Here is a 17,719-nt window from a genome sequence, read left to right on the forward strand (position 1 = left end):
AGGTTTAGTAAATAGATCGCAAACATTTGTATTGACCTGTAATGAACTCCTGGTACACGACTAGCTGCAATCTGAAGATGTGAAGGACAACTGAACGAACAGTAAATTTATCTCTCTGCCATTGCTGATTAGAGGTTCAGTGTTCCAAGGCAATGTTTTATGTTATATTTATCACGATGAAAGAAAACACCTGTGCAATATATTTAGTAAACTTCATTCAATGACAGAACTCTTTCTTCCAATCCATAAACCCAGTATATTTTAATATATTTTAACCAACTGAAGCTTATACTCTTCTTGTTTATGGCAGAAATGTGACCCCGACTGCGTGCCTCTGCCAATCGATGCTCCAAGTGCTCGCCGAGGACTCCAAGCACTCCAAAGACACCATCAGCACTGTAGTGGAACACCATAACCACCGTAGACTCCCACAAACTGCCACAGCTTGGTTGGGGATCTCGCCGTCCTCCACCCACCCTGGACCCAAGACCAGGATCCAGCTTCCAGTGGGTAGACCTATCCTAGTCCAGAGAGCGTAGCAGGAACAGCTCTTTTAAAAGTTAGCGATTGTGTGAAAAGATTGTGAAGTAGCAATCCCCAGAGTGTATGTAGTTTTCCAATCCCCCAAACATAAGCCAATACTTCATGAAGGGGTAAACGAATCTCAGTTTAATGGGAGCCACACTTGGCCTTATATGACAATCCCCATGCAAGGGGAACGCCCACATTGACCTGATGGTAGACTGATTTGCAACTTCACAGACCAATAACAATAAGGTTACAAGGCACGGCACTCGCACACACAGCACACAATCCCATCCCCTAGGCATGGGAGATAATTGGATCAGTAACTGTACTAATTCTAATCCAATTATCTCCAAGAACAGAAAAAACATACTTTTTAAAAACACCCCAAAAGTACCCTAAAAATACATAAACCCCCTCAAATATTCCTGATAGCCCTGATCTGGGTGACCAACATATCCAAAAATCACCCAGATCTGTTCAGGGGTTCAGGAATTTCTTGGAAAAGTCTTTTTTTTTTTTTTTTTTGTGCATGGTTTGACAAGATGATATACATTGCCACAATAGCAAGCATAATCACAGCAATATCACAGGTTTCTACATATGTGGCAATGGAGTGTAAGCACATTTTTTAGCATTTTTAAAACGTGGTAAGTCAGTCTAGTGATTCGACATACAAGTATCAGCATTATTAAGCATTATTATCAGTAGTGTATTTAAGCTATAAACAGGTTTGAACAGTTATATCCTTAAGATTACATAGCTATGTCTAGACGCTTTTTACTGTAGGTGTTTAGGCTATTAGGCATGGAAAACATAGGCTAACAACATACTATAGGTACATAAACATTCCGAGTGCAGGCTAGCACCGCCCATCCACTGAGTCGGGTTACGGTATAGTCACCCTGCTTCGGTCTATCAACAAGCTTTAATTCTAATGTGCAATTAGGTCGGTCATTACCCTGCCTAGCTGGCTGAAAGTGTGAACACGGTTCCTTGTAGGCATGGCATTAAATCGGCGACATATTGTCATCAACTAAACATGTAATGTATGCAAACCTAAAATATAAACTAACGTAAGGTAGCATTAGTTCAGGTGCTTCTGAGGGGTGCATACTAGGCAAGACCTGGTCAGCGGTGTCTGCAGGAGAAAGTCCCGGCTTGCGAGTATGCATGGCTCACGTGTCAGTCCTCCGACCTGCCCTCTCCTCACGTTGGAGGGTTGGAGCCTCACCAGTGTGGCCTGTTCAGCCGATGCCCCACTTGTGCGTGGGTGTTGCAGGTGATGCAGGTGTCTGGCTGGGAGCTGTTATGGTCGACTGCTTGCAGAGTAGTACAGTCTCTTGGGTGAGTGTTCTCCAGGGTGCTGGGTGTATTGCGGGGACTCCTCGGTCGGTTCCGTCCCGACCGGCTGTCATGAAGGGGCTGTACCTGCTCGGATCCTCCTGCCCGGGTTGTAGCGGAGAGCACTTCCCTGTGTCCTCGGGTCCCTTTCCCATACGTTGGGGGGACCGTGGGCCCTCCGGAGCCTCGTTCTCCCGATGCTCCTGTGGATATGTGGACGGTGGGTCGGATTTCATTCCGGTATGCTCCCCTGCCCAGAAGGAGACTTGTTACTCCGAGTGGTCAAGCGAGATTGCAGTCGGGCTTGTAGGGGTGGACAGGAACGTATGCTCTGTTGTGCTCGCTTTGCGCCGGCCATTTTGTGCCCACCCTGTGGTTGCGGTGAGGAGTGATTGTCACGCTTGATTTTGGCTGGGATGTGTAGGCGCCGTGCCAGCCTGCGCCAGAATGCCGCAAAGATTTTATTTAGCCTTGCTGTGTAGTCAGCTTGATCAGTGAGGATCGTGTTTGGCTCTCTTGTGCTCTCTCCGGGTTGCTTGGGCGTCATCCTCGCCTCAATCCCAGGTGCTTTCCAAAGCCGTTGTGTGTCAGGCTGTAGTGCGGGGGTAGTCGCCCCCAGCGAGGACCGGGTTGTCCCCCACCGGTCCAGAGGGGGGGGGGGGGGTTGCAGGGCCGTGCTGAGTGTTTGCTTGCGAGCGTGGCCTGTGTCAGGGGATCGTCCGTCTCCCCCAAGTTGCAGGCTCCGCTCCAAAGTAGGCCTCGTGGCCGGTTCAGGCATGTTCAGGTGATTTCGATGCGGGTCAGGGATCATTGTGTGCCCCTTGTGGTCCTGTCTCGTTCTCTGGGCTCCGTTTGGTGTTAGCACCAGTAGTTCGTGCAAGATTGGTGTTTTTGTGCCTTCTATTGCAGGAGCTCTCAGAAAGCACGACCGGCCATCTTCGCTGTCCGGCCCCGCCCCTCGAAGTCTTATTTTTGACCGACTACACGCATGGTCCCATGCCGAAAACAGATCCAGAGAATTAGGGCTAACAGTCGGTCTCTCTGTCTGGAGTACAAAAGTACATACTTCACATGAACAGAGCCTTTTAACCCCTTAAGGACCAAACTTCTGAAATAAAAGGGAATCATGACATGTCACACATGTCATGTGTCCTTAAGGGGTTAAAGTGCATGGGCCAGCAGGCCCCTCCAAGAACCCGTGACTCATCACAAGAAATATGAATTCTAACATTATGGGGATTATATGCACAGTATAGATAACAAACAGATTAACGCATATATATATAGATAGATAGCTCTGTTATTATGAGCATTGTCCTTGTAAAAAGTTGAATACATGCTATTTGTTCAATTTGTTTTGATTGCCTTTCATTAGAATTCTGTCCTTTAAGGAAGGTTCTGAACATTCGAATACAGTAAATTGCAGAGAGCCCTTAACCCTATAAAAGTCAGATTCCATAGAGAGAAGGTTTCGATTTTCATTTAAAAAGGGCTGGTGGACAATTGACGTGGGGCCACTAGTGGTTTATGAAATTTACCACATTCTTCTGCTGTAATTTAGGTGCACAGGGCTGTCTGCCAGTAAAGTAACGCAGGAGAGAGACAGCAGGCGGGAATTGGGCTAACATCTTCCTATTGGCTTCCTATTCGCTAATGTGCAATCCTTTTGTGCTCGTCCATGATGTCATTGCTAACCAGGACTTCGCTGGGTCAGTGGGATATTTTTCTGTGGATTGCTGTATTGGGGGCTGGGATAACTTTCAGACTATGATGAATATCATATTATGTTTATTGGGAGAAATACAATGATTCAGTCTCAAATAAGGACATATATTTGTACTTGCCCCATGACATAACTCCATCATTGCCTGTTGCTGTCTAAAACCAGAAGTGAGGAAAGTTGACTGATACAATGTTATGGTCAAAATTTACCTTCTTACACTTTAGTAAGCGTGAACCAGTAACGAATTGCAGAGTCATATATTCCAGGAAAGGGATGTCTTCTGCTGAGATTGTTTAGATAAATTCCATTAAATTGAACCTGACACCACTTACCTCCGCTTCTGCTCCCCTGCCACAGAGGTCGGTGTTACGTTTTTGACAGATTAGAGAAAAAATTATTTTAAATACGTTTTTCTCCCAATCTTTACATTAAAAAAAAAACAAGCATTATGAATAGATGACATTTTAGGAGTCTTAGGTGCCCTTTAACGTGGGTTAATAAAGCAAAACCCCAGGAAGTTCTCGGAAGCTAGTAACTGTCACGTCCTGCTCTGTTCTGTGGAGATGTCTGGCCTTGGCTTCTGGCAGGGCCGCCATCAGGGCATGACAACCGCAACGGTTGTCATTGGCCCGGCGGTCCTCCGGTCGTCCGGGCCCCACATTCAGTGGGAACATACCGGGTCGCAGGGGGCCCTGCGACCCCGGTATGTTCCCACTGGGCCAGCCTCTTCTCCTGGGGGGTCCAGCAGCCGGTCACCTCAGGGCCCCCCAGAGGCTGGCCCTGCTGACACTCGGCGGGCGTGCGAGGGAGCACTCTCCTCTGAGTGCTTCCTCTTCAGCTCCCTCGCGCACCGTACTGATGCCGGAGCCGGGAGAAGAAGGAAATTGACGGGGGTAGGGGGAGAGATTGACATCCATCACACACACACACAATGCACCCCTTGCACACAGAAAAACACACAATGCATTACACACAGACACACATACACAAGCAATGCATCCCTTACACACAGCAACACACAATGCACCCCTTCCACACACTCAGTGCATCCCTTACAGACACACACACTGCATCCCATACATACACAAACTCACCTTGCAGCCCTTACACATACAAACACAGATTCACACAATGCATTCCTTACACACATCAGGACATCCCCCACACACACCCCTGTGAACAAACTAATTGGTGGAACATGAAGGTGGACCCTGGGACCCAGACCTTGAGCTGTGTAAAGGGCCCTCAAAAAATGGAGCTGCTTCTCGTTCTCCCAGAACATTGATTTTTGTGACCACAGTTACAAACCGCCTCCAGAGAGCCTGTTCTACACCAGACCAGTGGAGCCAGACGGCAGCTGAAGCCCATCATCATCCTCATCTGGTTGTAAGTAGGCAATCTAGTATATTATTCGTGGCACTAATCTCTAATTTACCTCACATTAATGGGACGCTATAGTCCCCAGAACCACTGCAGCTTAATGTAGTGGTTCTGGTGTCTATAGCCTGTCCTTGCAGGCCTTTTAATGTAAACACGGCGGCACTGCAGCACTGTGTTAGTTAACATGGCAGATCATATGGGGGGCGGAAAACTTTACTTTTGCCTAGGGCGGCAAAAATCCTTGCACCGGCCCTGCAGACACTGCATGCCTGTGGGCGGACTCGGGGGGGGGGGACTCGGGTGCAGGCGCCGGGGGGCCCAGACCTTGAGCTGTGTCAGGGGCCCCAAAATTTCTGATGGCAGCCCTGGCTTCTGGTATTCAGTACTCTTTTTGCTATTCTTGCTTGGTTTTCTAGTCTATGCTGGGATTTCTGGGTTCATTCCTATAGTTCGTCCCTGGATTTCCCAGTCTTCAGGTTTCATTTAAATGTTTGTTTTATTTGCCACACCCGTATGTTTCCATCTTTCATTATGTTTCAGTGTTCCTGCAGGCAGCTGCTCATTGCTTCTGTCCTTTCTTGCAGGTAAGTGCTATATATGTGTTCTGAATTTGTGGCTGTTTTGGCATACATTAGGCAGTTTAGGACCTGCCAGATATGGGGTACATTGGCGTTGTTGGCAGGCTTATGCAATGTATGATCATATAGTGTGACTAAATCCCCATAATTTCCATATGTAGTACTTAGTTAATTCTCCTCTTGTTTTGCCTATGTTAACTTGTCTTGTTTTAGTTTGTATACCCAGTCCATGTACAGTCCTGTCCAGTCTTGCCCAAGTTATGTTCATGTTTTCCTCATGTCTTGTGTATATGTTCTGGGTTTAGCTTACTATCTTTCTCTGGTTCTGGGTTCTATTAGTTCTGTCTTGTTTTTCATGTTTGGTGCCTATCTCTAGTCTTGCCTTGTTTCTAGTACTGAATACAATCTTGCTGCAGAGCCTCCCTATTCAGCTCCTGGGAGGTCTGCTAATTTCCATGCTCCTAGTTCCTGGTATCGGCTTAAGCTGATTCAGGGTCTTGGTATGTGCCTGCACAAACGCTGGTGCTCAACACCAGGGGGCGTGCGGTTACCCTGCACCAGACCCTGCTAATCCACCTCCACGCTGTGACTCCTACTCTGAACATCAGGCATACTGGGTCCCGGTCCTGCACCGCCGCCCGGACAGTGTCTGGGTCCCGGGCATCGGACTGCCACCCTGACAGTAACAGGCAGTGCTTGATCTAGGTCTCATGGCCCGGTGCTGGAAGCTGGGTGGATGGAATGAGAGAAGTTGAATCGTCAGTTGTTATGGTAGCTGTTACAGATTCTATGTGCGACATATAGCAAAAATAATGCTGGTCCACACTGACATTGAATTTTTCCTCCTATTTGATGGCATTATTACATTTCTGGGTTTGAGGCTGCACACACGACAGGCACAGTACAGTATGACAGCTAAGTAGAGACGGGATACAATTAATAAATAAAAATGCAATTCCATTCATAATGAGTGGAGCATGAACTAGAATGGGAAAAAAAAAAACTGTCCTTCTAAAAATTGAAATACACCTTCCATGATAAATATTTTCATTCAATATTGTAGAATGACTTGTGAACTGCAATAATAGATAATAGAGCATCAGTTGCTACCTATATAGCCGTAGGTATGTAATAACGTTAGAAAAACGTGAGTTGGTTAATAAGAGTGGCATTGACTCTTTATAAAGAATGGTGTATGGTGGATCCGTAGGGAAAAAGAATATCGACCTCACGTTCGTTAGAGAGAGGCCGGTCCAGGTATTTCCCAGTCTAGTCTATACATAGCTGCTTTTAAAATTTTCCCTGTGAACCGAAAGTGAGTTTATAATCCAAAAAGTGACTTCCTCGAGATGCTGTAAACTATGGCCTTGATGCAATACTGGTGGATACGTTTTTCAAATGATTTCATGTTTTTGGTTAAGCTTGTAAAATATTTTTTTTCAAATTACTAAAATAAAACTCCATCTATAAAAAATATATATTAATATATCAAAAACTGTCAAAATATGACAACATTATTTGTCTTAATATTAAATCATCTTAAAAGATTAACCAAAAACATTACATCACTCGGAAAGCTTATACAAAAATATTAAATAGTGGCCATAACAATATATATTTGCATAAATATCTGATGGGGTTTATTCAGAGCTATGTAGGACACCCTATAGGAGGTTAATCATATAGCACAATACTGAATGGTAATCACATATCATCTTATCGAGTAAGTACATCATACAACATACAAAGTGGGAATCCCCCATTACATATGATCACAAGTCATATATAACAAAGAATACACTGCTGATTAACATTCCACAAAAAGCATTCAGTACATCAATAAATATTCTAGGCATATTATAGCATAAATAGTATTTCAACAAAGCATGATTAAATATCAGAAGTTCCACACTTAATATCAGAAGTTCGAGTTACAATAAAAATTAAAAACATACCAATTTTCTAACTCCGTTTAATAACAGAATATTATATTGTCTAAGCACTGGAATTAGTGTTTGTTGGAGCCATTTTATGAACTTGAATTGCCAACGTTACCTACCACCACTTTCTCCAGCTTAAGGAATGTCTGGAATGTGACTCTTGGCCAAGAATCGTACAAGATATCTTATATAGCATAAAATGTAACCGTGTTTCCAGTTCATTTTATGAGACCCATTACTTTGTAAAATAATAGCCAGTTCCATCTCCACTGTAGATTTTCATACATGTTACATATTTGTTGCTGTGGCAGACCCTATCCTAGCTCATTCGGTTGCCTGTACTTATTCTGGAGTTTCCCAAACATACCCTCATGTAGCAGACTGGGTCCGCTGTATACCCTATGAGTAAAGCAGAGCATTCATTCATTGTATTGCCCTGTTAGAATTACATTTTAAAAATGATCTGTATCGGATTATGGTTCTTCTTAGACTTCATAGAATTTAGAAATACCATTCATCGAGTTGTTGACGATGTCATAAAGAATTATGAACTATTGACCACATTTGGTGGGACTGTGAGGGAATACATGATTTGAAAAGAAAACTGTTTCTAAAGGAACCAAGTCAAAAGGGTAATTCAGATGTGCCTAAAGGCGTATCAGCTACACCTCGCTGACAAGGCCCAAAAAAGGCCGAAACAATTGTCTGGGGTTGCTGTATCTCTCATTCAGAGAGAACTTGCTGGCATTTTGGTTCTGGACTGACCTTATGGTTGGGATTAGTCTGATATGCCCTGGACCTGGTTCTCTCTGTAATGGCTCAAGTGAGCAAAAACTACTTTGAGACCTGAGCAGGAAGTTACCGAGGGGCAATCTACGGAGTTCCTCTAAGCTTTTGTCTGTTCTCAGAAATGTCATATTCTCTGTTTTTGTTTGAGACAATTAGTATCTGGTTTCCTGAGGTTTTGTCAATTTTCCCATAACTCTTTCTATTTAATACCAGTATTACCTCTCAAAATAAGACTTATTATATTTAATCACTCACATGCTTTTTGCTACTAAGATCGGCATAGCGTGTTCATTTGGCGAGAAATCCAATACAACACGGAACAGTTTTATATCACCGGCAGGCCATTTTATTCCTCATTATGATTTATGGTTTCCCAGGATGAAGAGTAAAGGCATTGGTGTATCCTGGTTTTGTGCTGCCCTAGGCAGGACAAAACTCAGGCGTCCCCCTCTCCCCCCGCGCCACCCCCACCCAACCCTTCCCCCCTGCCCCGCCTTCTAAATACACACACACATTAACTGACAGATATGCATACACTAGGCTAGCTGACACACACACACACACACACACACTAACAGACACACACTCACTCACTGACACACACACACACTAACAGACACACACACTCACACTCACTAACAGACAAACACACTCACTCACTAGCAGACACACATACACTCACTCAATAACAGACACATACACACACACTAACAGACAAACACACACTAACAGACGCACAGACACACACACTAACAGACACACACACTAACAGACATACACACACACTCACTCCCTAACAGACACACACACACTAACTAACAGACACACACACTCACTAACAGACACACACACTCACTCACACACACACACAAACAGGAAAACACACTCACACTCACTAACAGACACACACACACTCACTAACAGACACACACACACTAACAGACACACACACACACTAACAGACACACACTAACAGACATACACACACTCACTAACAGACACACACTAACAGACACACACACTTACTCACATTAACACACTCACTTTTTTGTATTTAGCCCCCCCAGCCTCCTTACCTTTGGGAATGCTGGGGGGTTCACTTTCTCCCTGGGGGTCCAGTGGCTGCTGGGCAGTCGGTCAGGCGGGCGGTCAGCGAGGGAGCACGTTCCACTGAGTGAGGCTGGGAGCCGGAAAATGACAGTGCTCCCTCGCCGCCCGCCCGGCCGCCCAGCAGCCTGCCTGGTTTGTCAGTTAGCCGCAAGGCTAACAAGGCATTTGCCCTGGGCATTTGGGGGCGGCTTTTTTTGCCGCCCCCTGGAAAAAGCCGCCCAAGGCAAATGCCTTGTTTGCCTCACAGCTAAAACGTCCCTGAGTAAAGGCATACTGTTATAATCACTTATTGAATTATTTATTTCATTTTGCCCCTGTGGGATAAGTCCTGTGCCGTATCCTAAATGTGTTTTTGTTTAGTATTGTATGTATTTATATGGGGGTGTCATTTATCTCTTTAATAAGCTTATTATATTTATATGTTTGTCTTTGATGTGTTTGTTTGATGTTATTGTATGGAAAAAAGTTTTTGTTCTAAATTAGATTTTTTTAAAAACAACTTTGATCAATATTGCTGAAATTGACAGATTTTATTATCAGCCAAACTGAATGAGAGAAATTGGAGTATCGTACACAGTACTGGAGACCGTATCTTCAGAAGGAAATTGATACCTTAGAGAGAGTTCAGAGAAGGGCTACTAAACTGGTTCATGGATTGCAGGATAAAACCTACCAGGAAAGGTTAAAGGATCTTAACATGTATAGCTTGGAGGAGACACGAGACGGGGGGATATGATAGAAAAATGTAAATACATAAAGGGAATCAACACAATAAAGGAGGAGACTATATTTAAAAGAAGAAAAACTACCACAACAAGAGGACAAAGTCTTAAATTAGAGGGGCAAAGGTTTAAAAATAGTATCTGGAAGTATTACTTTACTGAATGGGTAGTGGATGCATGGAATAGCCTTCCAGCTGAAGTGGTAGAGTTTAACACAGTGAAGGAGTTTAAGCATGCGTGGGATAGGCATAAGCAGGCCCGGACTGGCCATCGGGCACACCGGGCAAATGCCCGGTGGGCCGCGATGGCCGTGGGGCCGAGGCCGGCAGGGGAGATCACAGGATCTCCCCTGCCAGCCCCAGCAGGGCCAGCGCTACCCGAGTGCCGGCCCTGCTGTGTGTCTCCATGGGCCGGTGGGGAGATCAAAGATCTCCCTCACCGGCCCAGAGACACTGACAGGCGGCTGCCGGCTGTGGGGTGTGAGGGAGGCAGCAGAGAGGACCGGCGGAGCTCTATCCAGCAGCTCCGCCGGGTCCTCTCGCGAGGTCTGAGCGTTGCCGCGGTTACCGCGGCAACGCTCAGATCTTGCGAGAGTGAACTCTAGCCGGCAGGTTAGAGTTCACTCTCACCACTGGACCACCAGGGAAGGAAGCTGCAGAAAGGATCCCCCCCAGGCAGAACGGCTCCCCCCCTCCCATGCTAAAGGTAAGAAGGGAGGGGGGGATATAACTTTTTTTTTTTTTTTAATTATTAATAAAAAAAAAATGTAATAAAAAAAAAATCACACTAACAGCCCCCTCACACACACACACATCACCCCCAGACACACACATCACCCCCAGACACACACAGCCCCCCCCAGACACACACAGCCCCCCCAGACACACACGGTCCCCCCGACACACACGGTCCCCCCGACACACACAGCCCCCCCGACACACACGGCCCCCCCGACACACACAGCCCCCCCGACACACACAGCCCCCCCGACACACACAGCCCCCTCCCCGACACACACAGCCCCCCCAGACACACACAGCCCCCCCCGACACACACAGCCCCCCCAGACACACACAGCACCCCCAGACACACACAGCCCCCCCAGACACACACAGCCCCCCCAGACACACACAGCTCCCAAACACACACAGCACCCCCAAACACACACAGCACCCAGACACACACAGCCCCCCCAGACACACACAGCCCCCCAGACACACACAGCACCCAAACACATACAGCACCCCCAGACACACACAGCACCCAGACACACACAGCACCCCCAGACACACAGAGCCCCCCCCAGACACACACAGCCCCCCCCGACACACACAGCCCCCCCCAGACACACACAGCACCCAAACACACACAGCACCCCCAGACACACACAGCACCCCCAGACACACACAGCACCCCCAGACACACACAGCACCCCCAGACACACACAGTACCACCAGACACACACAGCACCCCCAGACACACACAGCACCCCCAGACACACACAGCACCCCCAGACACACACAGTACCACCAGACACACACAGCACCCCCAGACACACACAGCACCCCCAGACACACACAGCACGCAGACACACACAGCACGCAGACACACAGCGCACGCAGACACACAGCGCACGCAGACACACAGCGCACCCAGACACACAGCGCACCCAGACACACAGCGCACCCAGACACACAGCACCCTCAGACACACAGCACCCTCAGACACACAGCACACATCACCTTCAGACACACACATCACCTTCAGACACACACAGCACCCTCAGAGAGACAGCACCCACAGACAGACAGCACCCTCGCTCACACACATGCACATATATAAAATAACCCTCAGTGAGTTAACAGACAAAGAAAATTAGAAACCTAGAATGTGACGGCAGATAAAAACACCCTCACACACAGCATCCCCCTTAAATACACACACACTGCGCCCCTCACACATACAATACGTCCAAATATATATATATATATATATATATATATATACACACACACACACACTACAGCACCCCTCACACTGCACCACCACACACATTACGCTCCAGATACACGCTAGATCCCTTACCCTATATGCACTCTTAATCCTCTATATATATATATACACACACACACACACACACACACAATCTCCTATACACACTCTGGGTCCTTTACACACTAGATCTCCTACACACCCTCTCTACAACCCCTACACACACTACATCACCTATACACACACACACACTACAGCCTGTATGCACACACTCGCTACATCCCCTATAACACTATGCCCCCTATACACACACTATCTACAGCCCCTAGCCACACATATTACACCACAAACACAAATTAAATTGACCTATTTACACAATACCACACCACACTCTACACATACGCAATTTCACAAGCAGGCTCCAAACACATGCACCATACACTTTCCTGGCCCAATTGTCCTCTGGTATCCCACTTGTGGAGACACCGGAGACAATTTAAAAGCAAACACAGCGCAAGCCTTTTTCTAATGCCAGAGCTCTTCAGCAGGGCTCTGCGCATTGAACCAACTTGCTCACTTTGAGATGGGGTGTGCTTGTCATTAGTGATGACAAAACACACCCTCTCTGGCCCCGCCCCCTTCTTAGGGGGCCGCTCTGATTGAAAAATGCCCGGGCCTAATTTTTTTCCCAGTCCGGCCCTGGGCATAAGGCTATCCTAACTATAAGATAAGGCCAGGGACTAATGAAAGTATTTAGAAAATTGGGCAGACTAGATGGGCTGAATGGTTCTTATCTGCCGTCACATTCTATGTTTCTATAATATATAGCGCTAGCATATACCATAGTGTTAAATTTAAAAAAACTGAAAAATATTCGTCCTGCTCAGACAAGCTTGCTTTCATGGAAGGAATGAAAAAGGCTAGTATCTTTAAAAAGTTATCACCGGGGTAAATGCTTTTTAACCTTTGCATCTATATTATCACCTTTTACTCAGTCATTATCAGATTAATACTTGGCTAGTGCAGGGTTTTATTATAATACATGCGATTTGTAGATAACAATTATCGCTTTGCTAATAATTTTCTAAAATATTTTTACATCTGTATAAGTGTTATCAATGCTGTTCTGTTTGAAAATCACTTTTTTTCAGAGATTTCCCTCCTCCATTATTATGATTAGTATTAGTATTTAAATCGGGCAAACATATTCCACAGCACGTTACAATTAGAGAAAGGGGAAGGCGTGAAGAAGACCGTGCTCAAATGACCTTTCAATCTATGAAAATTTGAGCCCATTCATTTTACAAAACACATTAAATTCTCATCTGACGTCACTGCTATACAAAGCAATATTGAGAAAAATATAAATGGACGGCTCCCTGCCGCGATCTTTATATAGTAATATCCCAAAGAAGAAGGGGAGTGAAGTTGTTTTTTTATTTTTTAAAACTTCAGAAATGATTTCAGATACACAAATACAATGTATTGGGGAATTCCTCTAATTTTATGAAAAATCTGCTTTTGACAACGGTTCTTTTTGAAGATCTTGAGAATGGGCACCAAAATGGTCCTTGTTTTACCAGTCTCTTTCTGTCTTTTTTGGGGAAATCACTATTTCTTTCTTTCTTTTTTTTTTTTTTAAACGTTTTTATTGAGCATAGGCAAAGGTTACAGGCAATACATCGATATGGTTGGTGGATACATCGGGAGTAACAGTTGGAGTAACATTTGTAACAACGAGTAGTACAATTGGCATCATACATAGTAAATGACAGGGAGAAGTTAGGCAATAGCTCGCTCATATCTAAGAATAGTTACTTGGGCGATGTACCGGTATTTCCGGTCCTTCCGATGGTGGCAGTCGATGAGTCGGTGTGTCGAAATTGTCAATGTTGTGACCTCCTACTGTGGGAATCACTATTTCTGTGTGGAGGGCAAGACTGGGTAAGAAGATTGGCACATTGTTCATTTTATTTCTAGAACTATACACAAACATTAGCACTAGGACATTGATGTACAAAGGTTAAAGGAATACTATAGCATTAGGGCTACAACACCCTCAATGTTTTCCCGAGTTTTTTTGTCATTGTTTGTGTTTAATAGCAAAAAAAAAAAAAAAAAAATATGCTTTGGTTTGTAAAAATAAAAATCTCTCTTATGTAACTATAAACATTGTGTCTGATTTAGAACATTTCTACAGGAGTGAAATATCCTGTGTCTTACTTTTGCAGAGATTGAAGCAGTTTAGATTTTGCTAGAATTAAGGTAACACCCTTTCAGTGTCAGATCTATAAAAAAAAGTCAGTGTGTAGCTTACACTATTGTCACCAAAACAACTTTAACTTAATGAAGCAGTTTGGGTGTATAAATCATGCCCCTGCAGTCTCACTGCTCAATTCTCTGCCACTTAGGAGTTAAATAACATTGTTTATGCAACTCTAGCCACACCTCTCTGCACATGACATGACACAGGCTTCCTAAACACTTCCTGCAAAGAGTCATATGATGTTTACACTTCCTTTATTCCAAATTCTGTTTCATTAAGAATTTATTTTCTCCTGCTCGGTTAATAACTTGCTAGACCACGCAGGAGCCTCCTGCAGGGTCTAGCTATTTCTTTTCAGTATGTTTGTATGTTGTTTATTTCATTTTTGTTGGTGACACATTTTGTCCATGTTTTAAATCAAGAAGAGAATAATAATATTAATAGGAGTCTGTGAGAAAGGATGTAGAAAAATAAGGTGGTGGAAGAATTTTATTTTGAAATAATGAAAAGAACTTAATTTAAAAATGTTGCGTGGACAATATCTCGCTTCTTCTTTTAAGTTCGCTGAAGAACATGGAAAATTGTTAAAGGGACAGTTTAGGCACCATAACAACTTTATATAAATGAAGTTGTTATGGTGCCAGAAGACCGCTGGGCACACTCTTACCTCAGGGGGCTAAGCCATTCTGAAATGGTTTAAGCTGAAAATGAGCCTCCTGCACCGATCTCAAATCAGTGACCCCCCATTCTTAAAACAGGCTTAAATAAACAAACATTTTCCAAGCCAGTTTAATGAACGAGGAGTCACTGAATCTGCAGTGCCCCTCCCGGGTGGCTCTCCACACTTCCTGAAACTGAAAAGTGAGAAACCAGATGCCGCCTGGGGGGAGATGAGATTGGCACTGTTCAAGACCAGTTTAACCCCCTGAGATAAGAGTGCATCCACGGCGCTCTTGGATTTAGATGAAGTTGTTATGGTGCCTGGAGTGTTCCTTTAAGAACATTGCAAGATAATTTATGCAAAGTGATGTAAATATAAAGAGTTAAATAATGTGTCCTGCAGATAAGTTTCTGCTAGAAAAAAAGGGATAATGATTTTACAGGTCCATGAAAATGGAAAAAATGATTTTGTCGTAACAAAGATTTCGAAGAGTTTATTAGACTGTGATGGGGTTTTTGGACTCACAAATCAAGGATTCGTGAAAAGGACAAACAATTACAGATGAAAGAATTATTTATAGACCAACACAGAGAGCACATTTCTAAGAACTGTGAGCTTTGGGTTTGGTTAATTGGTTACTTTTTATGTGTCCTGTTACCATTTGCCAATTGGTAAACAAAATGTTCCTTTCATGAGGTCAATAATAGTGAGAATCAACGATGGAATTGTAATTTTACTTATTTTTTTTTCTTGTGAATCTTTATTTGTTGTGCAGAAAATATTACAAAGAATCTTGAAATGCCACAACAGCATCTGCAAGACCGTCTAATAACATAGTAAACCAAGTAGCATAAAGCGTATATAACAGGTAATGTTGCGTTTGGTGGCATTTCGTTTATGCGAACAATTTTTTGAAGGTTTCATTAGCGTTAAGCAAACATGACTAAGCACTTGGGTTAAGACTAAACATTTAGAAGCTACTGACTAGTTTCTCGTGTTAAGTTACTCTCCCCCTCCTAATTAAGAGAGTGCAAAGCAGCCTTTAATTTACCACTTACCCCATAGCTAGCAACCTAGACCCTCCTACCCAGCAATGGCACGAAAATTAACCTGAGCCCAGTTAACGAAGGTCCCATACTAGTTACATACCCACCCTGATGTGCCTTGGTTTATGCTACAAGTAACGTCTCGATACTAAGCCTATGGGCACTTACTGCTATAAGTATGCACCCCCCCCAACATATATTTGACCTCCCCCTCTGGAATGAGCGAGAGAGGGCTGAATAGGCTTTCAAACATTAAAATTGGGTAGTCCCTATTTGCGTGTAATAATTGTTATTATTTGTAAAGCCAAACACGTGATAATGTAATCACCGTGTTGCACCCACAAAAATAAAGAATAAAAAAAATATAACATTTAGTTAAAAGAGAATTACTAGGCATGTAGAAAGTGAAAAGAAAATAGGCATTAAATGACTTGTTAGTTTGACTCTTAGATGCTTACATTGACTCTCTGTTAACCACTCAAATTTTAGACCTATCTGTATCACTGCACCCTATGAAAAATATTAACAATAAAAAGAATAATTATAAAAATGAGTTGCTTAGATAACATTGCAAAGACCAGATGGCGTCTGCATCCATTAAATACAAGTATATGTCAAGCTATGAACTCAGAACTTGGATCAACCAATCCCCACAGGTGGCAAGATTGGTGCGCGGCGAGGAGAGCACATGCAGACTGTACCGTGTCACCAGAGCTGGGACTCCCTCCAGCCCAGAGCTTGTATAAAAGTCAGCATCCATAGTCCACAGATTTGGAGACTCACAGGTACAAAGTCTTTCCCCCACCGGGGCAGTCGAAGAATCTAGATGTTCAATTCCTCTGTCTGCAAATTAACTTTGGCCTGTGTGGTCGATGCGAAGAGGCAATACCTTGTGAGGCTCTTGGCCCAGGTAGGTTCACAACAGAATAGGGTAGTGCTTGTGGACTTGATTTACCCTGAGGGGGTGCTTTCTTCCTCGCCAAAATGCTTCTCAGTCTGTACTCTGATGGCTTAGTTAGGGAGACTCTCACACATTCCTGTAGTTTATGCCAGAAGGTCCTTTCAAACGCTGTATTCAATGGTGCTGCAATACGGATGCCAGGATGGACGCAGGCCCTGTGAGTTCATTTGGAGTGCAGTCACCATCTTGTATGGTCCTATTAGACGAAGTGCATCTAGTGAGCAATGGGAGCAAGAGGTCAGTGTAGCAAAACCAGCTCGATTGGGTTCAGTGGGGACCGAGATTTCTCCTTCTAGTCCAGAGTGTAGATCGGAGAGCAGTGGGACCATGCAGTGAACTTAATTGCGAGGAGATAGGGCACCTATCTGCAGATCCGTCCCCAGAAGGTGGAAACAAAGATTTTCGGGCTCCCGTGGAGTTAAGACTCAATTAACTCCAAGTACTCATCCAGGGATCCTTGACGTTGATAGTGCACAATTAGGAGTTAACACGAGTAACTAAATTGCCCACTTTTTAATTTTCCAGATCAGCCCATATAAATAAGTTGCATGGTCGGATTTGCCCAAATAAATACATGTATAGCCCTCACATTATAAGACTTTGAGATAAGCGATAATGTACCTAAACTTGTTAGTAAACCAAGTCATCAGTTATTTGCAAGTTGATAGCATTTTCATGGATC

This window comes from Pelobates fuscus, chromosome 8 (assembly GCF_036172605.1).
Source record: "Pelobates fuscus isolate aPelFus1 chromosome 8, aPelFus1.pri, whole genome shotgun sequence".
NCBI lineage: Eukaryota > Metazoa > Chordata > Amphibia > Anura > Pelobatidae > Pelobates > Pelobates fuscus.